The 12,461-nt window shown below is 40.4% G+C and overlaps 1 protein-coding gene across 2 annotated transcripts in view; it reads left to right on the plus strand.

The window, feature by feature from the left end:
* TGFA (transforming growth factor alpha) overlaps positions 1-12,461 on the plus strand; it is a 106,026-nt gene that overhangs the window by 1,932 nt on the left and 91,633 nt on the right.

The raw sequence follows: 12,461 nt of genomic DNA on the forward strand, positions 1-12,461 counted from the left end.
GATTGGGTGTTCTTGTGGACTCCCAGGATCTCGAGATGGTCTTAGGTCTTATTCAGTGACAATTTGAAGCAAGAAATGATGAAGATAAGCAAAGCTAAAGCAGCCATGGGAATTCCCATTGTGGCGCAGCGGAAACTAACCCAACTAGTATCCATGAGGATGCACGTTCGATCCCTGGCCTTGCTCAATGGCTTGGGTATCCCTCATTGCTGTGGCTGTGGTGTAGGCCAGCAGCTGTAGGTCTAATTCCAGCCCTAGCCTGGGAACTTCCATATGCTGTGGATGCACCCCTAAAAAAAGCAAAAAAAATGCTCTTGTCCCCATCATTGTATACTTGCCCATGAAATCCACATTTGTTCATCATGTAATTTTTGTCTATTACCTAAGAGTTCAACTCGATCTTTGCTTCCTTATGAAAAAGATGTATAAACTTAGAAAAATTGATCAGTAACGTAAAAGCTGGCTCATACAGTTCCAAAATATGAGTAATTGAAAAAAAAGTGGAAGAAGAAGGAGGCAAGGGTAATTTACACTAATATAAAAGCCATTAGTTCTGTGCATTAACTACAACTTCTGCCTCCCATCTCATTTTCTGCTAGATTACTAAATACTCATCAATGCCCCATGCATCTTTAGTCTGCACATTTCCTCCAGAGCTGCTTTTCTCTCTAAGTTTTCTTAAATTAGTTGAAGGCAGTTCCAGGCAAATCAGCCAGTATTCCATCACTAGTCAAGGTCTGGAAAACTGGGATCTTTCCCCTTCTTCCCCACCCCTGTGGGGACAGTCTGAGGAGGAACTGTTAGGAGTCTCCGTTGATTCTCCCGATTACTTGATTGATGTTTTGGCGGAGAGAGTGTGGAGACTGTTACTTAAATGGCAACACTGAGAAGGAAATCCAGGTTCCTGTGGCGGCTGCCCTCCCATGTCAGGTTTACGTCACTGGCGGGGCAAACCTCGCAGGGGCTTGGCAACTCCAGTCCCATGTCCTCCCTGACGTGTAAGCCTGGGCAAGTTACTTAGCTATTCTGGGCCTTGTTTTGCTCATCTGGAAAATGGTGGTGTTAATATAATTATTGAATATAATTAATGAACCCGGAATGGTGCCTGGCACATAGGAAGAGTTTAATGAATCGATCTTGGTGCCCTCCTTATTGTCTTTGTCACTTTGAACCTCATAGGATTCCAGCTATCATTGCAGGTTAGATCTTTGTAACTAAGAGAGGTTGTCTTATTTGTCTCATCTCCCAGCTCCCTGCCCTTTCTAAGATAAAAACTGCCACCTAAACTAAACATATGTAGTGATTTTTGTGAGTGTCGCTCGGCAGATGAAAAATTCAAGAAAGTTTGGGAGTTCTTTTGGACTTGATGAATTCTCTCATTTTTGATGCAAAACATTTGCATTTCCTCCTTATTGTTCGGTGGTCAGTTGTTTATTGAAGTCAGCACCGCATTCCGGTTTTCTTTATCTATAAAGTGGGGATAATAAAACTGTACCCGTCTTAGAGGTGGTGATGAGAATCATACGAGAGGGTAAATGTGGAAGCTGTTTATAAACTTTAAAAATAAAGGGCTACACACAAAATGACATGGATCGTACAATACAGAAATGGGTTTTATAATCCAGAAATAAACATTATGATTTTTATGGCCTTGCACAGAAGTAGGGCTGGATGTAAACTGAAAGAAGGACGTTCTAGGACATGAAATGTCATAAGGGCTGTGGTGAGAGAGGAAACAGGTCAGCTTCCCTGGGGATTCTGGGCAGAGGGACCAGTAGGGGGCATGAAGTAAGACTGCTCTCTTTTCCATGACATGGAAATGATGTCTTTCAGAATGAACCGGGGAGGTTTGCCCAGGACACATGTTTTCCTTATTGGATAGCCATAATTAGGGAAAGTTGACTTCGAATAAGGGCTATAAAGGTGTATATGGAAGGCTTGGAGGCTAAGTTTCCTGTATTTGCTTTTCCAAAATTTGGTTTCTTAGGATAAAGGGATCTTTTCTGTAAATATTCAGTGTCCCCTGCAAAGGAGACCTTTTTATAGGAGTAAATGATGCTTCTTGTTCCCATGGTAACACGTATGAAAAATAAATGGTTTTTCCATTAGACCTATCTCTAAGGGCCTTTTGAAAGTATGTTTTGAACAAGATCCTGCTCTTTGGGCTGCCGACGAAAAGAAACGGGTATTGGGAAGAGGAGGTTGTGTCAACCGAACTATAACTGGCCTGACACACTGAATTGGGCATCTTGTGCTTCATTTCACACTCAGAAGCTCTGTAGTCTTTTCCCCAGCAGTGCCTTTAAATCACAACCACCTAGAGGGCTTGGTAAACCAGATGGCTGGGCAGGTGGGAGAGTTCCCAGGTATGGTTTATGCTGCTGGTGACAGGGGAGAGGAAAGGAACCCTGACACCCACCACTCCACAACCGCTGTTAGGGAAGCTTCTGGTTTAATCAGTTGCCTTTTGTCTAAGGTACATTCTGATGTTTAGAAATACCACTAAACCACCATTATTAAAGGCACTTCCACGGCCTTATTGACCAGACAGAAGCCGTGCTGAGAACTCTTAACTGTCCTAAGTGGTCTTATACTTTTCCCATGAAAAAGGTAATGATCCTATGTTATTAAACTTAAGCTGACCTATACTAATCATGTCATGCTTTCTTTCCTATGGTTTACCAAAAAATGACCAGAGTTTTGCTGTCATTTCAAACATTTTTAATCACTTCATTTTAAAGTCTGAATGTAATTCTGTGCTAAAGTTGGTATGTTTCAGATAGCATCTTAGAGGACTAGGGTACTTTCATGGTGACTCTTGATTTTTTTTCTCTATGAAATGTCAAGTATAAAAAATCTTTTGTAGGAAGTTCCTGTTGTGGCTCAGTGGTTAACGAATCTGACTAGGAACCATGAGGTTAAGAGTTCGATCCCTGGCTTCGCTCAGTGGGTTAAGGATCCAGTGTTATCATGAGCTGTGGTGTGGTTTGGATCTGGCGTTGCTGTGGCTGTGGCACAGGCTGGCGGCTGCAGCTCTGATTAGACCCCTAGCCTGGGAACCTCCATATACCTCAGGTGTGGCCCTAGAAAAGACAGAAAAAAAGGACAAAAATCTTTTGTAGAATCAGGAAAACCAGAAATCTAGACTACCCGAGCCATCTCTTCATGTCAAGCACAAGGCACGTTCCCTTTAAACCAACTCTAAAAATCTGGGTAAATTCTTTTGAAGTATCATGAATTAGTAATATTAAATATTACTTAATAGTTGTTACCTGGACTTAGAAAAAGTTGGAAGTGTACTGAAATGGAATTTTATGTCTCTGCTACTACTTTTCTTTCTCTTAAGTCAGAGGAAATAGCTTTTTTTTTTTTACTTTCCTAATCAAGTGTATTGTTACTTTTGCCTTTATTTTTTGTTGTCCCCTTACCTTGAAAAGCTTTCAGGTTTCTCACCTTAGTGTTTGCACTTTTTTTTTTCTTTTTTTTTTTTTTTTTGCATTTCAGAGTCACCCCTGCAGTATATGGAAGTTCCCAGGCTAGGGGTCGAATTGGAGCTGCAACTGCCAGCCTGTTGCTGGCCTCTGCCACAGCCACAGCAACACAGAATCCAAGCCACATCTGCAAGAGCCACATCTGAGACCTACACCACAGCGCACGGCAGTCCTGGAGCCTTAACCCTCTGAGCGAGGCCAGAAATCTGTGTTCTTATGGATACTAGTCAGATTTGTTTCTGCTGAGCCATAACGGGAGCTCCACAAGAGACATTCTTATACATAAATGTTTGGCATGGAGTTCCCGTTGTGGCTCAGCAGGTTAAGAACCGACTAGTGTCCATGAGGATTCGAGTTCGATCCCTGGCCTTGCCCAGTGTGTTAAGGATCCAGCCTTTCCGTGAGCTGTGGCATAGGCCAGCAGCTGCAACTCCAATTCGGCCCCTAATCCAGGAACTTCCTTATGCCACAGTCGTGGGCATAAAATAAAAAAAAAATATAAAACATGTTAAAAAATGTTTGGCACATCTTTGATTATTTAGGATCATTTTCTAGAAATTGGCCTTTTCTCCCACTAGCAGTATATGAATGCTCACTTTCTGGACTCTTCCACAATCAGAAATTAGTTTTAACATTTGCCAAGTTGATTGGAGGAAAAAAAAAAATCTCAACCCAGTTTCATATTTAATATTTCTTAGGGTGAGTAAATTTGCTTGTAGGTCATTTGTCATCTAACATATAAGCAATAACTATTTGCACCTTAACCTTTTCAAAACTTTTTCTTATTGATTGATCATCCTTTCTTGGAGCTTTATAACACACCTGATATAAACAGTTTATTAATACTTGGCAAGTATTCCCCCATTTATTGTTTGTCTTTTACTGTTTTTTTGTTTCGTTTATGGTGTTTTTGACATGCCTAGGTGTTTTATTTTTATGTGGCAGAAACTATAAATCTTCCCCTTTAAGCTTTCTACCTTTACTTGTGTAATTAGGAAAACCTCCCCTATACTAAGATGAGGCAAATATTTTTTTTTTTCCTAATAGTATCATTGTGTTGAACTATTCCACCTATAATTTATTTTAATGTATGGTGCAAGATACAACTCATGTTTCATTTTTTTTATATGCAGCACGTCTTCTGTTATAGTTGGTTTACAACGTTGTGCCAATTTCTGCTGTAAAGCAAAGGGACTCAGTCATACATGTATATACATTCTTTTATGTTTCACTTTTTTTTTTTAAACAGGCAACCCATTAACATTCTTAATTGTCATTTGTGGAATAATCTATCCTTTTTACTGTGGTCGAAAATCCCATTTTTTATCGTATGCTAAATTCTTCTAAGTACTTGAATCTGCTTGTGGAATTTCAGTTTGGTGCTTTCATTTTCTATTTTTGTCTTTGTTGTGAATGTATTTATTCATCTAGTCTACAGTCATTTATTGAGCACCTATTCTGTGCTAAAACTGCTTCTGAGTGTTAAGGAATCTGCCGGGAATGATCTGTGTCCTCATGGATCTTGTGTTCCAGTGGGTGAGATCTTTTCCCTTGCTCCATATTCTAATTGGTTATGGCCGATTTATTAAAGCTTTTTTTAAAAATATATTTACAGTTGATCCCTGAACAGCATTACGATTGGGGGGGGTTGACCCTCCAGATATCCACCTAGAATATGTAGTTGGCCCTTACATCCTCAATTTCCCCATAATCAAGTCTCCCCATCTTCAAACTCAATCAACCGAAGATCAGGTTGTACTGTAGTATTTACTACCAAAAATTTACATATGAATGGACCCATGTGGTTCACACTTGTGTCATTCAAGGATCAGTTGTATTTTGTAATGGGTTTTGTTAATTCTAATAGTCCTCCAGTTGATTCTCTTAGGTTTCCCAGGTAGAGGATCATGTAATCTTGAATAGCAATAACTTTGCCTCTGTAGTATTTTTGTCTCATTACTTTTTCTTATTGTACTGGCTACAATTTTAAGAACAACATTTTTTTAAAAAGCAGTAAATATCCTTGTATCTTGCTTGACATACTGATAATTTTTGTAGCAGTCAAGTATGAGGCTGACTTTTCAGTTATTCATATATAATATGCATATGCATGTGACTCTGTGTGTGTGTATACACGTGACTATATGTGTGTGTGTGTGTATACATATAAGCTTTATTGTGTTGTTAAGATATACTTCTCTTTATAACTTACTAAAAGATTTGGTATTTTGCTTGTTTTTTAAAGCAGGGGAGATAATGTGTTGGTGTTTTTTTTTTAATGTTTTGATGATGTTTATTGACTCGATTAAATTAAAGCCATTCTTAAATTCCTGGAATGAACCTTCTTGGCTATGTAGTGTTATTCTCTGTATCTACTGGTAGATTTGATCCATTCTGAAGTATTTGAGGCCTTTTTTCTTTTTAGGTTTTGATATCAAAAAGTGTTATGTCAGCTTTACAAAATAAATTTTAAACCATTCCATCTGTTTTATGCTCTGGAGTAGCTAAAATACCATGGAACTCAAATGGTTCTTTAAAGGCTTGAAAGAAATTGTTTGTGAAACTTGTGAGCCTGATCCCTTTTAAGTGGTCAGTTCAAGTTTTCTACTTCTTGAGTCATTTTTGGTAATTATTTCCTCACAATCTATTCAATTCAGATTTTTAAAGCTTTAGCACAGATTTATAAATGATCTCCTTTTAATTAAAAATCTTTCTGTTGCATCTGGAACCTCAGTTAACATGACTTTAACAAATATGAAACAAAATAAGCACTTAGGCCCCCCAAATAAAATATATATTTAATTTGTTTTTCTTGATAATATTTTGAAGAAAAATTTCTTCTTTTTTTTTTCTTCTTTTCACTTTTCTTTTAAATGGCTGCACCCACACCATATAGACTTTCCAGGCCAGGGGTTGAATCTGAGCTGCAGCTGCAACCTATGCCACAGCTGCAGCAACACGGGATCCTTTAGCCCACTGTGCTGGGCCAGGAATCAAACCCACACCTCCACAGCAGCCCGAGCTGCCACAGTTAGATTCTTAACCCACTGCACCACAGCGGGTATTCCAAGAACAACTTCTTTTTAACCATTAGCCAAATTCAAGTCAAAATTTCATATCTGATAGTTTATTTGCAAAAATGCATGTGCCAGAGTTGTTATAGTGATGCCATTTCTGACTTGGATGCTCACGACACTGTCATTTCTAGCAGAGGCTGCTCCGTGGCTTCCTGATGGTTTCTTAAGCTGTAAAAAGTTAAAAAATCTCCAAATCCGCTTTGGGTCCATTAGGCCCTACTGTAGTATTTGGAGCAAGATAGGAGATTTCTATTGTTTGCTCATTTACTTTTTGATGTCGGGGTGGGGGTGTTGGGGGGTGTTTTTAAGATCAGTACTTCTAGGTAAAAATGTTGGGTTCTTACAAAGAGACCATGTCTTCATCTTGGATTTTAGGCCTTTAATCTGTGTTTGAATAAGGTTGGTAAACAATTCTCCTGGGTGTTTGAAGGACAGATATACCTTTACTGCTCTTTCGTCATTTCTTTCCAGGGCTGAGGCACCCTCTGGGTAATTACTGTACTTCCAAGAGGGACAGGAGATTAACCGGCTAAATGGTACGGGTAATGCGGTGACACAAAAGCAGCCAAAGCTGATAAACGAGAGGTTTGCAATTACACACTCTGCTCCCTTCCCACTGTGAGGCCTTGGCAACCAACAAGGAAAACACACACTTGGGATACTTTTCTTGGTTGAAAGAAACCGCATAAGACCTGTAGCTTTCACCTTGGCCGTGGCGCTGAGGAATTGGCATGTGCACTCTGGAGGGACATACCTGGTCACTTTGTCCCCAAGCTCAGCTGGAAACTCTGGGCTCGGGCACCTCACACCTGGGGCGGCTTTCTGGGTTACCACGTTGGCACTGAAGGGGCACATCAAGGGGCCGGTTAGCACACGGTACACACTCCCTGCCAGCAAATTTGAACAATGACAGATGTTTTTTTGCACAGAGCAGACCTTGGGTGTTATAATTAAGGTTTCAGGGGATGAATCATAGGTCCCTGAACTGGAATGAATGCAAGCCCAGGGCCTGAGCATTTTTTTAAGGGAGGTGAGGTACAGTCGTAAATCACAGAGATGGGGAATCCTTCTGGATCTGAACTCTCCCTTAAACCTCACCAACCACTCCCTTGCCCCTGCCCCCACAAAAAAACACACCTTTTGTGCTGGCCCCAGTGCAGGCCCCTGAGTGTTACCAGGACACACACACCCTCCGGTCACACCTCCCCGAGTGGGCCACTCAGGGTACACTCCTCTGCCAGCCTTGGCTAAATCCCATTCATCCTTTTCCCACAGGGAAATAGGAATCAGAATCTACAAACAGAAGAATCTAGAAAACACCCTCAAGCTCGGCTCACCAGAGGCATCCTCATATGAGGTTTAACAGCAAGGGAGGGATCTTCCCAGATGTCTGTGTGTGTATGGTTACAGATATTTGCATATTCACTCGATTTCCCTCAAAAATGGCATGTGGTGTTTTAGAATCTGCTTTTCGCTTACAGCATGTTGGGAAAATATTTCTGTGGCAAAGAAACAAATATATCTATTGATCTATTCTTAATGACTAACCCCCTCCATTATGCAGCTCTGCCATTGTGTATTTATTCATCCCCTGTTGATAGAGATGTAGGTTGTTTCAACCTTTTACTTACTTATTTATTTATTTGCTTTTTAGGGCCACACCTGCTGCATGTGGAAGTTCCCAGGCTAGGGGTGGCATCGGAGCTACAGCTGCAGCAACCGGGGATCCGAGCCGCATCCTCAATCTACACTACACCACAGCTCACGGCAACGGCATGTCCTTAACCCACTGAGCGAGGCCAGGGATCAAACCCATATCCTCATGGATACTAGTCAGGCTTGTTACCACTGAGCCACCAGAGGAGCTTCTGGTTGTTTCAAACTTTTCAATGTTCAAACCTGAAATGAATATGTTTACAGCTAAATTATTGCCAGCATCATTGAATTATTTTCCACAGTCAAATGGATTACTAGGTGACCTCTTAATATGTTCTGACAATCTGCCCTCTAGAAAAGCTAGAGAGATGTATCCTTCCATCCAGGCATGAGTGCCTATTTATCAGCAAACTTGCCTACAATGAACATTATTATTTTCTAGACTTTGTTAATCATGAGGGCAAAATGGTATCTCTTTGTTTTAATTTGTATTTCTTTGGTTAAAACCAAAGTTTGGCACCATTGAGTCCTTTTTCATGTTTGAGTATTTGAATTTATTTTCTTGAGACTCACCCATTCCTATCCTTAGATCATGTTTGGGGTTGGCAAATTATTTTCTTACTGATTCGGAAGCACTTTTTTAAAAGATATATTACATATTTTCTTTATTTTGTCATTTTGCTATTTAAACTTACGTGTGCTATGTTTGAGTTACAGAAGTATGCTTTTGTTTTTAACTTTTAAGGACTTAAAATCTGTGCATCACTTCTTTGATTTCTACTTTCACCTTACGGTGGAAGGGATTTGCTCTGATCCATCGATCGCTCATTTCCCCTTGTATTTTTATGTTGTTACTTTGGGAGTTGAAATTTCACTTCTTTGGGAATGCATTTTGGTGCAAGTTGGGAGATGAGAACCTAACTTGCTTTTTTTGTCAGAATGATCCAGTTACTTGAACACCATTTGTTGAATAATCCATTCTCTGCACACTGATTTTGAATCCTGCTTTTGCCGCTTGAGTCATTCTTAGGCGTCCCTTGGGTCTTTTTGGAGTCTCTCTTCTGTTCCATTAACCCGGGGCTCGCCCCGTAATGAACCATTCTTTTGGGTTAGGAACATGTCATTGCCCCAGGAAGTCGAGGTGGAAAAGTCTTGAGAAGTAGGCAAGGAGACAGTGTATTATAGTGGGTGTCATTTCGCTTCTCCGTTTCATGACAAGACCTCACATCCCTCTGAGGAAGGGTCTGCTGGAGGAGGAAATGCTTGTGGGGGAGGAGGAGGAAAGGGTCCCTTTACCGTGGTGGGGGGAAGGATTCCATGTTTTAACCTCTGGGGAGAAAGGATGCCTTGCCTCATCCCTCAGTGTGCTTACAGATGCTGGGCACTGGGTCTCAGTGTCCTCAAAGGCATGGCCAACCTGCCTTTGCCCTCCTGTTCTGCCTGGAACTTTGTGTGTTGCAGGAATTGGGGGTCACGAGGCAGGCCTGCGTCCTCCATGTGACATTCTGGTTAATTTAAACTGTGTATTTTCATGCCCCCTTCTCAACTGGGAGGGCTGTCCACCTGGAACCACAGACCAAACCTGGCATATCTCCCAGGATATATTAAAGGAAATAATTAAAGAATCAAGAAGGAACTTAATTAGGAAGTCATAACATAACTGTAAAGTCTATGTGAAAGCAAACACAAGTATATTAGCAAAGAGAATGCAAGACTGAACTATCCAAATTAATTCGTAGGTATAAGACTTCAAATAAATTGTGATTGATTTCCTTCAGTTGTTTCAGGTTGCAGCCCAAGACTCTAGAGGAATGTGTATGAGTTCCTTCTCTTTGCATTTTGGGGGTTTTAATGGAAAAGGTTGAGAAGTACTCACCCATGTGGATGACTAATTTTCAGATACTTAAAAGTGAGCAAATAGTAACTAAAACAAATAACTTCATCATTCTTCTGCTTGCTTTGGATATAATTTGCTTTTTTTTTTTTTTTTTCTTTTTATGGCTGTGCTTGCGGCATATGGAATTTTCTGGGCCAGGAATTAAATCAAAGCTGCAGCTGCAGACTATGTCACAGCCATAGCAATACTGGATCTGAGCCGCGTCTGTAACTATGCTGCAGCTTGTGGCAACAACAGATCCTTAACCCACTGAGTGAGTCCAGGGATCAAACCCACATCCTCACAGAGACAATGTTGGGTCCTTAACCTGCTGAGCCACACTGCAAACTCCTTGCCTTTCTTTTTCTAAGTTTTCCTAAGGTAAAAACTTAATTTTTGATTTTAGATCTTTCTTCTTTTTTAATCTATTCAGTCAATGATGTAAATTTTCCTCTAGGCACTGCTTTCACTACACCTCGCAAATTTTGATTTTTAGTTACTTCATTTTTCCATTTTTATTTACTTCAAAATACTTTTTGACTTCTCTTGAGCTTTCTTCTTTGATTCATGTGTTTAGAAGTGTGTTGTTTAATTTCCACTATGTGGAGATTTTCCAGCTATATTTCTGTCATTGATTTCTACTTTAACTCTTTCATTGTCTGAGAGCAGACATTGTGTGATTTCTATCCTTTTAAATGTGTCAAGGCATGTTTTATGGCCTAGACTGTGGTCTATCTTGCTGAATGTTCTTTTTTTTTTTTTTTGTCTTTTTTTTTTTTTTTTGTCTTTTTGCCATTTCTTGGGCTGCTCCCGCAGCATATGGGAGATTCCCAGGATAGGGGTCGAATCGGAGCTGTAACCACCAGCCTATGCCAGGGCCACAGCAACACGGGATCCAAGCCGCGTCTGCAACCTACACCACAGCTCACAGCAACACTGGATTGTTAACCCACTGAGCAAGGCCAGGGACCGAACCCGCAACCTCATGGTTCCTAGTTGGATTCGTTCACCACTGCGCCACAATGGGAACTTGAATGTTCTTCTGAACTTGTAAGAATGTGTTCTGCTGTTGTTGGATGAAGTAGTCTATAGATGTCCATTATATCCAGTTGGTTGATGATGTTGGGAGGTGTTGTCAAGTTCAGCTTATTTTCTGCCTGCTGGATTTGGCCATATCTGAAACAGGGGTGTTGAAATGTCCAGTTATAATAGAGGATTTGGCTCTTTCTTCTTGAGGTTCTATTCATTTTTGCCTCATATATTTTGATATTTTATAGTTAGGTGTATACAGGTTAAAGATTGTCATATAACTTTATTGTTCTTTAATGATTCAGGGTATCCCCAGTGCCTGAAGATCCTCACTAGTAAATCCTTTGTCCCCATGCAGTTAATGCAAAATTACCATTACTACAAGTGAATGAGAAGAGCTTTCTTCCTGACTTAGGCAGAACCCTGCTCTTTTTTTTTTTTTTTTCCCCTTTTTAGGGCCTCTCCCACAGCATATGGAAGTTCCCAGGCTAGAGTCAAATTGGAGCTGCAGCTGTTGGCCTCCACCACAGCCACAGCAATGCCAGATCCTTAACCCACTGAGCAGGGCCAGGGATCAAACCCATATCCTCATGGATTTCAGTTGGATTCATTTCTGCTGTGCCACAACGGGAACTCCTAGAACTCTGCTCTATTTTAACTTTCCTTCTGGAGAGAAAAAAACATATAAAAGGCATTATTCCAAGTTCCTGGACCAGTGCTGTTAGGATCGAGATAGAACCTTCTTTAATTGAGGCCGTCCTTTCAAATAAGTTCTTATTTTGAACCCTCTGTAGGTTGTAGAAGGTTTTGGCGAATGGATTGCTTATGCCCCAGTGAATCACTTGAAAGTTAGAGATTTACGCTTAGGAAAACAACATCAACTCACTATGTAATGTGAGCTTATTTTCTTGTGAAGTACCTCCCTTCCCCTGCTTGTGGAACCTAGGAGAAAATAAAAAGTCCTTTCAATTACTTTGGATATTTTGGATTTTAGATAACAGGCAGGACACTTTTCTTCTAACGGCAATAACAGGAGCATTTCCTGTCATCCTATGTAGAATACAACTAAGTGGTCAAACAGAGGTTGTGATTTTTGTGAACTGGGCCTAACGTAATGTTTTATTTGTCATTCACCCAAGGTAGCTACTTTATTTACTTACTGTTGTGTTGTAGACCCAAAAGAGATAAATAACAAAAATCTGTCTGCTCCAAGTGAGGGATGCTGTTTATTTGTTTATGTTATTTTATACATGGGCGCTTCACTTCAGCAAACATTTAACTGTGTATGAGACCTTCTGCTGGTGATATTAATGCAAAGAGGACTATGACCTA

The sequence above is a fragment of the Sus scrofa genome, chromosome 3 (assembly GCF_000003025.6).
Source record: "Sus scrofa isolate TJ Tabasco breed Duroc chromosome 3, Sscrofa11.1, whole genome shotgun sequence".
In the NCBI taxonomy this organism is placed as follows: Eukaryota; Metazoa; Chordata; class Mammalia; order Artiodactyla; family Suidae; genus Sus; species Sus scrofa.